This window comes from Oncorhynchus mykiss, chromosome 8, assembly GCF_057628025.1.
Source record: "Oncorhynchus mykiss isolate SJ-2025 chromosome 8, ASM5762802v1, whole genome shotgun sequence".
Taxonomy (NCBI): domain Eukaryota; kingdom Metazoa; phylum Chordata; class Actinopteri; order Salmoniformes; family Salmonidae; genus Oncorhynchus; species Oncorhynchus mykiss.
In genome coordinates, this window is record NC_143029.1 from 28,760,955 (window position 1) to 28,777,680 (window position 16,726).

A 16,726-nucleotide genomic window follows, 5' to 3' on the forward strand; every position below is an offset into this window, starting at 1 on the left:
AGCACAAGCCAAAAAAATCTATTTTAAATTTTAAAAAATGTAGCATCTCCGCTTTGGCAAAAAAGTTAATTGAAAATTAAGAACAGGATTCAATAGTTGGAATTGTAAGAGATGTTGACCTTTCCCTTTCTCTGCAATTGTCATTCTAATGGAATCCAGAAAAAACTAAATCCTGTCCTCAAACTTTTAAATCAAAAGGTGCAAAGTTATAGGCTAAGATGCAAAACATCTACAAATGTTTTTCTTGAGCAAATAACATGGAAAACAAACACTTTTACATTTACCATCCTGTACATTACTGTATGGTACACAGGCTGGTCATCTAGAAAAAGGCCTTCCCCAAACTGTTGCCACAAAGTTCGAAGCACAGAATCGCCAAGGATGTCATTGTATGCTGTAGCATTAAGATTTCCCTTCACTGGAACCAAGGGGCCTAGCACGAAACATGAAAAACAGCCCCAGACCATTATTCCTTCTCCACCAAACTTTACAGTTGGCACTATGCATTCAGGCAGGTTGCATTCTCCTGGCATCCGTCAAACCCAGATTTGTCTGTCGGACTGCCAGATGGTGAAGCATGATTCATCACTCCAGAGAACACGTTTCCAATGCACCAGAGTCCAATGGCGGTGACCTTTACACCGCTCCAGCCAACGCTTGGCATTGTGCATGATGATCTTAGGCTTGTGTGTGGCTGCTCGGCCATGGAAACCCATGTCATGAAGCTACCGACTAACAGTTTTTTGTGCTGACGTTGCTTTCAGAGGCAGTATGGAACTCGGTAGTGAGTGTTACAAATGGTTTCCACTTCACAATAACAGCACTTACAGTTGACCGGGGCATTTCTAGCAGGACAGAAACTTGACGAACTGACTTGTTGGAAAGCTGGCATCCTATGACGGTGCTCATATGAGCCCTTGGGCTTCCAACCACACCTGCACAACGTTTTTAGATCATTTTATCTGTATTGTTGTCTATCAGTTGTTTTCTTTGGTGCAAATAAATAAAACGTAACAAGTATTTTTATATTCCGCAAATATTATTAGATTAACTGTTTTGTACAGAACATTATCAGACTCAAGTTACAAATGCGGGTAAACACTCAAATACATTTAGTTTAAATATTTTCACAAAAGTAGTGCACCGAGTCTTTATTAGCAGTTGGGGCCTTTCTGCTTGAAAAATCTATGGCATGAATTAATATTTTTTTTAAAGAATAATGGGCAAATGTTGAAACAATCCAGGTGTGGAAAGCTCTTAGAGACTTACCAAGACCGACTCACATCTGTAATTGCTGCCAAATGTGATTGATTCTAATATGTATTGACTCAGGGGGTTGAATACTTATCAAATAAGATATTGGTGGTTTTTTTCCCCCATATATTTTTACAATTTTACTTCCACTTTGACAGTAGAGTATTTTGAGAAGATCGTTGACAAGAAATGACAATTAAATCCATTTTAATCTCACTTTGTAACACAACATCATGTGAAAAAAGTCAAGAGGTGTGAATACTTTTTGAAGGCACTGTATATCTTAAAATGACTGTGTTTTAATTAATTTGACGATGCAAATTTGAAGCCCATTCGGAGCAAACAAAACTGGGACTATGGAACTAAAATTGACACATCACTTTCATAGGGTATAAAAACAAGATTAAATACTTACCCTAGGTGCTTTCTAGCCACAGTTTAACTTTGTTTAGACAATGTCCAATCCAGGTAGAGTCAATAGACACTCATAAATACCGTAGTAAGCTTAAGGTCAGGCTTCTAGTTTCATAACTCATAGTTAACATGTCTACCCACTCTTGTCTTCATGAAACATAGATGAGAGATACAACACAATCTGTTTCTTTCTCACCGCATCTAATCTCTCTTGAACAGGAAATATCAACTAAATTATTAATAAATGTCCAATGCAGGCTCCAGAAACCACACCTAATACTTCATGGATATCTGAAAGAACTGGACAAGTATAAACATTTTGGTTGTAGCCGCAACTTAGACTAGGTCGAATTTTCCCCATATTGCTTATACTTATTCAATCCTTTCAGATCTACACTTGTGCCTAGGAGCAGCACGTGGTTTTGGGGACAGGGACTTTGCTCCTTTGCTTATATGTACAATAAACTAGCCACCTAATAGCCTTAAATTACCCTGCTCGCAAACTGATGAAAGTAAGCACAGTATCTCCCTCCCTTTAACTGTGAATGGTATGGGGAGTTAATTGTTAGACAAATGGACTGGATGATAGGATGTTGGGATGACTCGTTGGGGAATATGATCAAACCTTAACTCTATCGCTCCTGTAATTAGAGCCCAGCCCATAAAACTTTGATGGACCTAAAAACATCCATTACATACTAGCAACAGTGTGGCCACAGCTTGACCAGGATCTTGTTCTTTTGAGTGATGGGTCTAGACAGGAAGAAGACAAGTCAAGGCGAGGAACAGGTGACTCCTCACAATTTGAGATCAATCAAACGCCATCACTCCCAGAATGCAATATGAATGGCCCCGCGGGACATTGCCGAGGTGGCGAAGAGAAGACGGAAAGAGACGAATCTTCTTGGGTATGACGCGACAAGCTTGGCACACCTGTATTTGGGGAGTTTCTCCCATTCTTCTCTGCAGATACTCTCAAACTCTAACGGGTTGGATGGGAAGTGTTGCTGCACAGCTATTTTCAGGTCTCTCCAGAGATGTTTGATTGGGTTCAAGTCCGGGCTCTGACTGGGCCACTCAAGGACATTGAGGCTTGTCCCGAAGCCACTCCTGCATTGTCTTGGCTGTGTACTTAGGGTCGTTGTCCTGTTAGAAGGTGAGCCTTTGCCCTAGTCGGAGGTCGTAAGCGCTCTGGAGCAGGTTTTCATCAAGGATCTCTCTGTACTTTGCTCCATTCATCTTTGCCTCGATCCTGACTAGTCACCCAGTCCCTGCCTCTGAAAAACATCCCCACACAGCATGATGCTGTCACCACCATGCTTCACTGTAGGGATGGTGCGTTTCCTCCAGATGTGACGCCTGGCAATCAGGACAAAGAGTTCAATCTTGGTTTCATCAGACCAGAGAATATTGTTTCTTATGGTCTGACAGTCCGTTAGGTGCCTTTTGGCAAACTACAAGCAGGCTGTCATGTGGCTTTTACTCTACCATAAAGGCCTGATTGGTGGAGTATTGCTGAGATGGTTGTCCTTCTAGAAGGTTCTCCCATCTCCACAGAGGAACTCTGGAGCTCTCTCAGAGAGACCATCGCGTTCTTGGTCACCTCCCTGACCAAGGCCCTTCTCCCCCGATTGCTCAGTTTGGCCGGGCAGCCAGCTCTCGGAAAAGTCTTGAAGGTTCCAAACTTCTTCCATTTAAGAATGATGGAGGCCACTGTGTTCTTGGGGACCTTCAATGCTGCAGAGATGTTTTAGTACTCTTCCCCAGATCTGTGCATTCGACAAAATTCTGTCTCGGAGCTCTACGGACAATTCTTTCGACCTCATGGCTTGGTTTTTGCTCCGACACGCACTGTCAACTTTGGGACCTTATATAGACAGGTGTGTGCCTTTCCAAATCATGTCCAATCAATTGAATTTACCCCAGGGTGACTCCAATCAAGTTGTAGAAACATCAAGGATGATCAATGGACGCAGGATGCACCGGAGTTACATTTATAGTCTCATAGCAAAAGGTCTGAATACTTACGTAAATAAGTCATTTGTTTCGTTTTTCACTTTGTGGGGTATTGTGTGTAGATTGATGAGGAAAAACATTTATTTAATCTATTTTAGAATAAGGCTGTAAAAGTAACTAAATGTGGAAAAAGGGAAGGGGTATGAATACTTTCCGAATGCACTGTATATATTATACTAGCAATGCTAGCATTGTAAATTAGCTTACTTTTGATATTTTGCGCTTCCGAAGAGGAAGGGGAGGGGTGTTTTTTTTTTTTATCAATGTCTACTCACAGCCAATCAGCCAGTGGCTGCTGGCAATCAGCACTCCACTCATACTTACTTTTCCAATATGCCCCAGGCTCTCGTTAACAACGTGAGCGAGGCCTGGAAGCCAAGGCTACAATACGAATAACCGTGTCTGATTTTACTTGTCAAACCAGGCCCATGTGAATGTTCGTTTGTCAATAGGGGCCATGTTTTACATAGTAGCCTGTACAATTTTGAGTAGAGACCTTGGTCCATAGATGTTATATATCAAGTTTTGTGTAGATTAGTCATTTGGAGCCAGAAGAGTAGCATTTTATGTGTTGTGTGTCCATTATGGCAGCCCTTATGGGTCTTTGAGGCAATTTTGTTCCTTGTGAGGAGAGGGACCTACAGTATGTACTGAATTCCTTGACTCTACGTTTCAAGGGGAAAGGGGCGTGAGCTTTCCAAGCTTAATCATATGTTATAGCGCCACCATGTAGCCAATTGGCATGCCATTGTATAAGGAGGTGTGGCCCATGGCCCTTTAACATCATGCAAGGTTGCATACTGCTACGCCTTACAATCTCATGGGTATTTTATTTATTTAACCTTTATTGTGACAGGGAGTCATGTTGAGACTAAGGTTTATTTTACAAATTAGCCCTGTAACAAAGATACACAAACTATACAAAATGCAACAGAATTACAACAAAAAAAAGATGAAGAAAAAAACACATTCTTTCGTAAAAAGGTATTGAATCAGCAGTCTGAATTGTCCTAGAGGCACTAATACAGGGATCTCCAACCATTTCTAGCATGAGAGCTAAATAATTTAACAGTGAACCAGGAGTACTAATGTGATTCCTGAAATGCAGAGCGTATTGATAGAGTATTTGTTCTAAACGGAAATTATATTTTTGTTACATTGTTTGCTAGCTCAGCTGGTTAGTGGTTATAGCTAACCCTAACCCTTGACTGCATATTGACAGTGAATTCAGAGTCATTCAATGATTAGTTACAATAAAAACAATTTTACCAGGTTCCCGTGAAGCAATTGTAATGACAGTCCACCACAACATACCAAAAGAGTTTCCTGATAAGCAAAGGTTAGTCTGTGTTAAATTTAATTGTCTATTAGAAAACAGTTTGAGATCATTGTGAGGGTTTTAGCCAGTAGTTGAATGGGGAATTGGGCTTCCCGGGAAAACGTTGAACGAGGTTGCAACACTAATCATGGGGGGCGGAGCTTAGTGAAGGGACATACAGAATTTGAGATCATTCCACAAATAAGATGCAAAAAAACTAAAGAATGTTGTTTTACCTAACTCTGCAGAGCCCGAATGAATTCCTAGAGTTAGCCATCCCTGGCGACCAGGTATGGTAGCTCGCACGTCTAAAGGGGATGTTAGGCACAGCGAGTTTTTGTTAAATAGCTTTCTAAATTAAAAGAGAGTAATGTATCGACCTACGTGACATCAAAGAGGGATAACCAACTTTCTGTTAGAGAATGTAGTGACGTGTAGTAAACCTGTCATCCGTAATAAAGCACAGTGCGCTAGGATAAACTGCATCCCAACAGCTTTAATGAAGTGGCAGCTGTATTCATATTGACGATGTCGCCATAGTTTAAGAACGGTAGGAACGTCGACTAATTGATCTACTTTCTACTATTTAGTGAGAGGTATGACCTATTGATATAGAAGTAGCATTTTTTTCTCAGCTTCTTAACTAACTCATATCTAGATGCCAAGATATTTGTAAACAGGGAGAAGATGAAAGTAAGCAACATCCAAAGTATATACAGTGGGGCAAAAAAAGTATTTAGTCAGCCACCAATTGTGCAAGTTCTCCCACTTAAAAAGATGAGAGGCCTATAATGTTCATCATAGGTACACTTCAACTATGACAGACAAAATGAGAAGAAAAAAAAATCCAGAAAAATCACATTGTAGAATTTGTAATGAATTTATTTGCAAAATATGGTGGAAAATAAGTATTTGGTCAATAACAAAAGTTTCTCAATACTTTGTTATATACCCTTTGTTGGCAATGACAGAGGTCAAACATTTTCTGTAAGTCTTCACAAGGTTTTCACACACTGTTGCTGGTATTTTGGCCCATTCCTCCATGCGGATCTCCTCTAGAGCAGTGATGTTTTGGGGCTGTTGCTGGGCAACACGGACTTTCAACTCCCTCCAAAGATTTTCTATGGGGTTGAGATCTGGAGACTGGCTAGGCCACTCCAGGACCTTGAAATGCTTCTTACGAAGCCACTCCTTCGTTGCCCGGGCGGTGTGTTTGGGATCATTGTCATGCTGAAAGACCCAGCCACGTTTCATATTCAATGCCCTTGCTGATGGTAGGCTTTGTTACTTTGGTCCCAGCTCTCTACAGGTCATTCACTAGGTCCCCCCGTGTGGTTCTGGGATTTTTGCTCACCGTTCTTGTGATAATTTTGACCCCACGGGGAGAGAGCTTGCGTGGAGCACTAGATCGAGGGAGATTATCAGTGGTCTTGTATGTCTTCCATTTCCTAATAATTGCTCCCACAGTTGATTTCTTCAAACCAAGCTGCTTACCTATTGCAGATTCAGTCTTCCCAGCCTGGTGCAGGTCTACAATTTTGTTTCTGGTGTCCTTTGACAGCTCTTTGGTCTTGGCCATAGTGGAGTTTGGAGTGTGACTGTTTGAGGTTGTGGACAGGTGTCTTTTATACTGATAACAAGTTCAAACAGCTGCTTTGCGGGTACTATTTAATGAAGCTGCCAGTTGAGGACTTGTGAGGAATCTGTTTCTCAAACTAGATACTCTAGTCCTCTTGCTCAGTTGTGCACCGGGGCCTCCCACTCCTCTTTCTATTCTGGTTAAGCCCGTTTGCTCTGTTCTGTGAAGGGAGTAGTACACAGCGTTGTAGGAGCTATTCAGTTTCTTGGCAATTTCTCACATGGAATAGCCTTCATTTCTCAGAACAAGCATAGACGAGTTTCAGAAGAAAGGTCTTTGTTTCTGGCCATTTTGAGCCTGTAAACTACCCCACAAATGCTGATGCTCCAGATACTCAACTAGTCTAAAGAAGGCCAGTTTTATTGCTTCTTTAAATCAGAACAAATGTTTTCAGCAGTGTTAACATAATTGCAAAAGGGTTTCCTAATGATCAATTAGCCTTTTAAATGCTAAACTTGGATTAGCTAACACAACGTGCCATTGGAACACAGGAGTGATGGTTGCTGATAATGGGTCTCTGTACGCCTATGTAGATATCCCATAAAAATTCAGCCATTTCCAGCTACAATAGTCATTTAACACATTAACAATGTCTCCACTGTATTTCTCATCAATTTGATGTTATTTTAATGGATAAAATATGGACAAAAAAACAAGGACATTTCTAAGTGACCCCAAACTTTTGAACAGTAGTGTACGTGGTTGCGAAGGGTATCAGTGTCTTAACAGCACGATTTGCCAAGGAAAGAAACTCTGAGAGCAGCCCTATCCAGAAATCTGATTAAATTCAATTTTCACAGAACCACTTGTTGCAATTTCGATGAGGCTCTCTTGTTCAGATATCGGTAAGTGGACTGGAGGCAGGGCATGAAAGGGATCACAAATCAATTTTTTTGTGTCATCCGTTTCAGGATAGTACCTGAATAATTGTGCACCCAGCTCACTCAGGTGCTTCGCTATATCACATTTGACATTGTCCGTAAGCTTGAGTTCATTTGCACACAAAAAAATAATATAATGATGGAAAGACCTGTGTGTTGTCTTTGTTATTGCAGGCAGAAAAAAGCTCCAACTTCTTAATCATAGCCTCAATTTTGTCCCGCACATTGAATATAGTTGCGGAGAGTACCTGTAATCCTAGATTCAGATCATTCAGGCGAGGAAAAACATCACCCAGATAGGAAGTCGTATGAGAAAATCGTCATCATGCAAGCGGTCAGACAAGTGAAAATGATGGTCAGTAAAGAAAACTTTAAGCTAGTCTCTCAATTCAAAAAAACGTGTCAATACTTTGCCCCTTGATAACCAGTGCACTTCTGTATGTTATAAAAGCGTTACATGGTCGCTGCCCATATCATTAGATAGTGCAGAAAATACACAAGAGCTCATGGGCCTTGCTTTAACAAAGTTAACCATATTTACTATTGTGTCCAAAACGTCTTTCAAATTGTCAGGCATTCCCTTGGCAGCAAGAGCCTCTCGTGGATGCTGCAGTGTACCAAAGTGCCATCGGGAGAAACTGCTTGCACTCACGTTACCACTCCACTATGTCTCCCTGTCATGGCTTTGCACCATCAGTGCAGATACAAACACATCTTGACCACCAAAGTCCAGTACTTTACAAATATCCTCATGTTGTCCTGGTTTCCAGTGTTTTGCAGAAGAGGATGTTTTCCTTAACTGACCCCCCATAAACATAACGGACATATACCAGGAGCTGTGCCAGGCCCGCCACGTCTGTTGACTCAACCAGCTGTAACGCATATAATTCACTGGCTTGTATGCAAAGGAGTAATTGCTTCAAAACATCTCCTGCCATATCACTGATAAGTCGTGAAACAGTCTTGTTTGATGAAGGCATTGTCTGTATAGTTTCTTTTTGCCTTTTCCCCCAGCATTGTCCCAGCTATATCCGCGGCGCATAAAGAATTAAGTCCTCCACAATAGTATGGGGCTTGCCTGTCCTCGCCACTCGGGAGCTCACCATATAAGACGCTTCTAGCCCCTTCTCATTAATGGTATCTGTTGCTTTTATACATGTCTTACTACTCGAAAACTGTCTTTATTCTCACTCAAAAAACTCCAGTGGCTTATTTTTCTAAATGGTCATGTTTCGTTTTTAAATGTCTGCGCAAGAGGGAAGGTTTCATTGAGTTGTGAGATAGTACTTTTGCACATATGAACATATGTACTGTGGCTGATGAAAGGCACTACTCCCAATATAAGTGAACCCCAAATCAATGTAGTTCGGTGCTTTCCCGGGTAAGGGGGCAGTAGCTTTTCGGCTGCATCAGATTCACAACTGTCAGTGTCCATGTAGGCTAGGATAACAACAAATGTAGAATTAATTACTGATGCTAACCGTGGATGAGCTCGTGGAAGCAGAACAACCCGTGTCATCAACAGGTGCATGTGTAGTACCCCTGGTAGTAGCAGTACTACCAGTAAAGCTGTTATGTGTCTCTATGGACGCGGGCCTTACTTTTAGACATTTATCCATTTTCGAGCAGACGGAGTGAGCAGCAGCTATGTTTGGGGACCGTTAGTGGAATGTTCCAGAAGGCATTTCTGCCAAAAAACATGCGACATACACCTAGTTTCCTGAAACAAGTCACAAATATATACAAGCATGTGCCTTTCCAAGCATGTCCAATCAATTGAATTTACCACTGGTGGACTCCAATCAACATGTCAAGGATGATCAATAGAAACAGGATGCACCTGAGCTCAATATCGAGTCTCATGACAAAAGGTTTTGAAAACTTATGTAAATAAGGCATCTGTTGTTTTTTTTATTATACATTTGCAAACATTTCTAAAAACCTGTTTTGCTTTGTCATTATGGAGTATTGTGTGTAGATTGATGAGGATGTATTCTTGTTTTAATCTATTTTAGAATAAGGTTGTAACGTAACAAAATGTGGAAAGAGGGAAGGGGTCTGAATACTTTCCGAATGCACTGTACAGTATATACTCCACAGGAACGGAATAAGTGGAATGGTATTAAATACATCAAATTGATACTTAATTTTTTTTTAAATACTTTAATTTCCATATTTGAGCTAGCTGCACTTATTCCTCATTCATATCTACTATATCTTGACATACTTCATTATGTTAATGTCTTTCCTATGAAGGGTTAAACTATTTTTCATTGTAATTATGTGAAAGGGTAAAAAAAAGTTTTATAACCTACCAATGGCACAGGGTTCGCACTTTTGTCAATTTCTTGTCAGATCGTAAATCACCTCAGGCTTGACAGCTGCATTTCTCAAGTGCCACACAGACACTGAACAATATTGTCACTGGGGGGTACCCGTGCTTACTCAGGAAGTAAACAAACTCAGCATGACCGGTGAAAGTTTTTAAGACCTTAATTATGTTTATGAATTTAAGACCTTTATTATGCCATGTGATGTGATCACATGTGATGTGATCACATGTAATGCTCCGGTTAGCAGAACAACGCATCATTGCAGTTCATAAGAGAACGTGCGTACACCTGTAACGGATCACTCACACAGATAGCTTACTATCTTAATCTAACAAACACACTTCGGAAGCAGTAGGAAGTGCATGAACATGTTATTATGATCGCGTTATGCAGTGATGCTGACTAGTGAGTCCATAATCATTTTATGAAGCGTATGTAACAGTCACATCCGTTACACTTAGAAGGAGTACTGACAAAGATAGAAAGGCAACCAATTACACATCCCCTCAGCCCTTGATGAAAGTTAGCTTTGCATATAAAATTTGAATACATTCATACTCTAAATGCATCTACAATAACCTTTTTCAAAAATGTTAAGGATGTGACACCGCCTGTCCAAATGAGCGTTCTATCTTTACTAGATTGTAAAATTCTATACTAGCACTCAATGGACTAAAATGTGTTTGATATTGTTTCATTAACCTTCTGACTTCGTCAGAAACACAGGAGGACAGGTTAAGTACCAAAACAAGTTCTGTGAGCCATTGCCAAAAGCTATTAAATATGGTTGACTGAAAAACCTTACTCTGAGACTTTGTATCCTACTACCTTGTATTAACAATAACACAACATTTGGAAAATATAAAGGCCGACATTAGTCTGTACTTCAAAATACACACATTCAATTAAATATGAAAGTAGTTTAATTAGGAAATTAGCTATTTCGTTTTTTCATGCTCAGATTGACCTTACCATTGAATTTCCCCTTACGGATGAACAATAATAATAACCAACGCCAACAAATACAATAGGATTTCTCACAGCTTTAATGCTTGATCCCCTATAAATGCAATGTCTTACTCAGAGCTCCAAATAAATCAAGGTCATTAGAAGGGGACACATGCAGGCCTAGCAGACGGCTAACTTAGAATCGCACAGTGATCTCCACACATTCCCTGAGAACTCAAGAAGCGACAAGCTAGCTTCTTGCTCCAGAACTTTCCACAGTTGACTCAAGTGTGTTGTTATGTTAGGAGAATGCAGATTTGAATGTTGGGTCTGCAGTGGCAGAGATGGACCCCTCGACACACAATATGTAATGACAGACAATGTTCAATGGTTTGTAAACTCCCACATTTTCCAAACAAATAAGACTTCTCCATGCGACTCATTTGGCAACTAAGTTGTAGCCAAGATGTCCAGTCCATTTTCATTTGGCAACTTGAAGCCTAGATGTCCAGACAGGGATTTTCCCATGTTCATTAGCTACAGCAGTGTTTTCCATTACAGTTGAAGTTGGAAGTTTACATACACTTAGGTTGGAGTCATTAAAACTTGTTTTTCAACCACTTCACACATTTCTTGTTAACAAACTATAGTTTTGGCAAGTCGTTTAGGACATCTACTTGTGCATGATACAAGTAATTTATTTGGCAATAGCCACAGGATCGTATTTCAATACCATTGAAACTATTTATTTGAATTTCTTCAATAAATTTTCATATTTGTGGCTCCTATTACAGTAAATACCTGCAGTCAACTTGTGCAATACGTTAAGAGATAAAGCTGATAGTGTTCTTCATTTCACCTGTCACATTATGAAGCTTACCATAGTTCCCCAGAACAGTTGAGCCAATTGTTTGTTTGTAAATAGCACAACAGGAGAAAGTGGGAGAAGGTGAGTCCAGCTGTGTATTGACAGGCGTCACATTTTATATTGAAAGTGAACCGTGTTTTTTTGCATCAATAGAGTGACCAGGGACATGCACACATTAATGCAACAAATTCAGCAAAAAAATAGCTTCATTTTCATCAGATGACAACAGAAGTGCAACGCTAGAAATCTTACAATGAAAAAGCAAGGTATTTTTTGCAAAGACGATGCATGGCTATCAAATTTCTAATATTTATCATAGAAAGAATGTAGCCAGCTACATTTCCTAATGTTTCGCTTGAACTTAATTTTGCATTTTACGGAGAAAAGTAGACTGGCTACACCAAGAAAAGTACAGGAGAAAAGTCAGAGTGGTCTTGATAGAATGCCCATTTGTAAATTCTCATCTGAGTGGAGAAGTGCAACTGAAGCACAACATTTCTCTGATGCCGAGCAGAAATTACAATAAGAAGCATTTTAAATCTGCGTTAACAAAAAGCAGCAAGATATTTCTTAGGCGTTTTATATTTTTTCCCTGCGTCAAAATCGAAGAATTCTGCGTTAACACGACCTCTAATTTAAACTTGCTAGTTATCTAAGTAAGTGGCTGAATTAATAAAGTGAAGTGGCATCCTAATGTGTTAACTTTCTGCAGCATTTGAAAAGTCAAAGCCCTTTGGATGAGTTATCTTTTGATTTGCCCTGTCCGTGGAAATTCACTATTACTTGTGCTAATTTTGTTAGCATTCTGGTAATAGACGACCAATGGGCTCCCCCTTGTGTACTAAGCCAGTAATACTGTAAATCCTGGGATGAGACAAGGACTGTATGACGATATGAAAATCTGGATACCCCCCCAACCCTACTGTTTACAACTGTGATTTCACACAAATTGCATTTTGGCAAATGTTTACAGCAGTTGCATGTTCATATATAGGCTATAGCCTTTTGACTAAGGCAATAGGCTTGCTGTAGTTACAGGGCTCTAACTCCTCTAGCTCCACAATGAAATAGGGTGCAGGCCAGGCAGCAGGCTGTTAGCCAGCCTCCCAGCATAGTGGAGTCTGCCACTAGCACAGTCAGTGTAGTCAGCTCAGCTATCACCATTGAGACCGTGTCTGTGCCTCGACCTAGGTTGGGCAAAACTAAACATGGCGGTGTTCGCCTTAGCAATCTCACTAGGATAAAGACCACCTCCATTCCTGTCATTATTGAAAGAGATCATGATACCTCACATCTCAAAATAGGGCTACTTAATGTTAGATCCCTTACTTCAAAGGCAATTATAGTCAATGAACTAATCACTGATCATAATCTTCATGTGATTGGCCTGACTGAAACATGGCTTAAGCCTGATGAATTTACTGTGTTAAATGAGGCCTCACCTCCTGGCTACACTAGTGACCATATCCCCCGTGCATTCCGCAAAGGCGTAGGTGTTGCTAACATTTACGATAGCAAAATTCAATTTACAAAAATTGAAATTTTTGAGCTTCTAGTCATGAAATCTATGCAGCCTACTCAATCACTTTTTATAGCTACTGTTTACAGGCCTCCTGGGCCATATACAGCTTTCCTCACTGAGTTCCCTGAATTCCTATCGGACCTTGTAGTCATAGCAGATAATATTCTAATCTTTGGTGACTTTAATATTCACATGGAAAAGTCCACAGACCCACTCCAAAAGGCTTTCGGAGCCATCATCGACTCAGTGGGTTTTGTCCAACATGTCTCTGGACCCACTCACTGTCACAGTCATACGCTGGACCTAGTTTTGTCCCATGGAATAAATTATCTTAATGTTTTTCCTCATAATCCTGGACTATCGGACCACCATTTTATTACGTTTGCAATTGCAACAAATAATCTGCTCAGACCCCAACCAAGGATCATCAAAAGTCGTTCTATAAATTCACAGACAACACAAAGATTCCTTGATGTCCTTCCAGATTCCCTCTGTCTACCCAAGGACGCCAGAGGACAAAAATCAGTTAACCACCTAACTGAGGAACTCAATTTAACCTTGCGCAATACCCTAGATGCAGTTGCACCCCTAAAAACTAAAAACATTTCTCATAAGAAACTAGCTCCCTGGTACACAGAAAATACCCGAGCACTGAAGCAAGCTTCCAGAAAATTGGAACGGAAATGGCGCCACACCAAATTGGAAGTCTTCCGACTAGCTTGGAAAGACAGTACTGTGCAGTACCGAACAGCCCTTACTGCTGCTCGATCATCCTATTTTTCTAACTTAATTGAGGAAAATAAGAACAATCCGAAATTCCTTTTTGATACTGTCGCAAAGCTAACTAAAAAGCAGCATTCCCCAAGAGGATGACTTTCACTTTAGCAGTGATAAATTCATGAACTTCTTTGAGGAAAATATTATGATTATTAGAAAGCAAATGACGGATTCCTCCTTAAATCTGCGTATTCCTTCAAAGCTCAGTTGTCCTGAGTCTGCACAACTCTGCCAGGACCTAGGATCAAGAGAGACGCTCAAGTGTTTTAGTACTATATCTCTTGACACAATGATGAAAATAATCATGGCCTCTAAACCTTCAAGCTGCATACTGGACCCTATTCCAACTAAACTACTGAAAGAGCTGCTTCCTGTGCTTGGCCCTCCTATGTTGAACATAATAAACGGCTCTCTATCCACCGGATGTGTACCAAACTCACTAAAAGTGGCAGTAATAAAGCCTCTCTTGAAAAAGCCAAACCTTGACCCAGAAAATATAAAAAACTAAAATCGGCCTATATCGAATCTTCCATTCCTCTCAAAAATGTTAGAAAAGGCTGTTGCGCAACAACTCACTGCCTTCCTGAAGACAAACAATGTATACAAAATGCTTCAGTCTAGTTTTAGACCCCATCATAGCACTGAGACGGCACTTGTGAAGGTGGTAAATTACATTTTAATGGCATCGGACCGAGGCTCTGCATCTGTCCTCGTGCTCCTAGACCTTAGTGCTGCTTTTGATACCATCGATCACCACATTCTTTTGGAGAGATTGGAAACCCAAATTGGTCTACACGGACAAGTTCTGGCCTGGTTTAGATCTTATCTGTCGGAAAGATATCAGTTTGTCTCTGTGAATGGTTTGTCCTCTGACAAATCAACTGTAAATTTCGGTGTTCCTCAAGGTTCCGTTTTAGGACCACTATTGTTTTCACTATATATTTTACCTCTTGGGGATGTTATTCGAAAACATAATGTTAACTTTCACTGCTATGCGGATGACACACAGCTGTACATTTCAATGAAACATGGTGAAGCCCCAAAATTGCCCTTGCTAGAAGCATGTGTTTCAGACATAAGGAAGTGGATGGCTGCAAACGTTCTACTTTTAAACTCGGACAAAACAGAGATGCTTCTTCTAGGTCCCAAGAAACAAAGAGATCTTCTGTTGAATCTGACAATTAATCTTAATGGTTGTACAGTCGTCTCAAATAAAACTGTGAAGGACCTTGGCGTTACTCTGGACCCTGATCTCTCTTTTGAAGAACATATCAAGACCATTTCAAGGACAGCTTTTTTCCATCTACGTAACATTGCAAAAATCAGAAACTTTCTGTCCAAAAATGATGCAGAAAAATTAATCCATGCTTTTGTCACTTCTAGGTTAGACTACTGCAATGCTCTACTTTGCGGCTACCCGGATAAAGCACTAAATAAACTTCAGTTAGTGCTAAATACGGCTGCTAGAATCCTGACTAGAACCAAAAAATTTGATCATATTACTCCAGTGCTAGCCTCTCTACACTGGCTTCCTGTCAAAGCAAGGGCTGATTTCAAGGTTTTACTGCTAACCTACAAAGCATTACATGGGCTTGCTCCTACCTATCTCTCTGATTTGGTCCTGCCGTACATACCTACACGTACGCTACGGTCACAAGACGCAGGCCTCCTAATTGTCCCTTGAATTTCTAAGCAAACAGCTGGAGGCAGGGCTTTCTCCTATAGAGCTCCATTTTTATGGAACGGTCTGCCTACCCATGTCAGAGACGCAAACTCGGTCTCAACCTTTAAGTCTCTACTGAAGACTCATCTCTTCAGTGGGTCATATGATTGAGTGTAGTCTGGCCCAGGAGTGGGAAGGTGAACGGAATGGCTCTGGAGCAACGAACCGCCCTTGCTGTCTCTGCCTGGCCGGTTCCCGGTTATACTCAGCCTTGTCTCAGGATGGTAAGTTGGTGGTTGAAGATATCCCTCTAGTGGTGTGGGGGCTGTGCTTTGGCAAAGTGGGTGGGGTTATATCCTTCCTGTTTGGCCCTGTCCGGGGGTGTCCTCGGATGGGGCCACAGTGTCTCCTGACCCCTCCTGTCTCAGCCTCCAGTATTTATGCTGCAGTAGTTTATGTGTCGGGGGGCTAGGGTCAGTTTGTTATATCTGGAGTACTTTCCTGTCCTATTCGGTGTCCTGTGTGAATCTAAGTGTGCGTTCTCTAATTCTCTCCTTCTCTCTTTCTTTCTCTCTCTCGGAGAACCTGAGCCCTAGGACCATGCCCCAGGACTACCTGACATGATGACTCCTTGCTGTCCCCAGTCCACCTGACCGTGCTGCTGCTCCAGTTTCAACTGTTCTGCCTTATTATTATTCGACCATGCTGGTCATTTATGAACATTTGAACATCTTGGCCATGTTCTGTTATAATCTCCACCCGGCACAGCCAGAAGAGGACTGGCCACCCCACATAACCTCTCTAGGTTTCTTCCTAGGTTTTGGCCTTCCTAGGGAGTTTTTCCTAGCCACCGTACTTCTACACCTGCATTGCTTGCTGTTTGGGGTTTTAGGCTGGGTTTCTGTACAGCACTTTGAGATATCAGCTGATGTACGAAGGGCTATATAAATAGATTTGATTTGATTTGTTTTGATGAAACTCTTAATGAAAAATGTCCGTTCTTTGTACACCTGCAGAGTATTTTCTGTTGGTATTGTCATTTTACTGCTTGGTAAACATTTGACCGGTTAATGATGGTCGGTTAGTCGGAAGC

General features: G+C 40.9%; 1 protein-coding gene across 5 annotated transcripts in view; it reads right to left on the reverse strand.

The window, feature by feature from the left end:
• ppp4r4 (protein phosphatase 4, regulatory subunit 4) overlaps positions 1-16,726 on the reverse strand; it is a 127,789-nt gene that overhangs the window by 106,947 nt on the left and 4,116 nt on the right. The gene's annotated exons all lie outside the window — the stretch shown is intronic.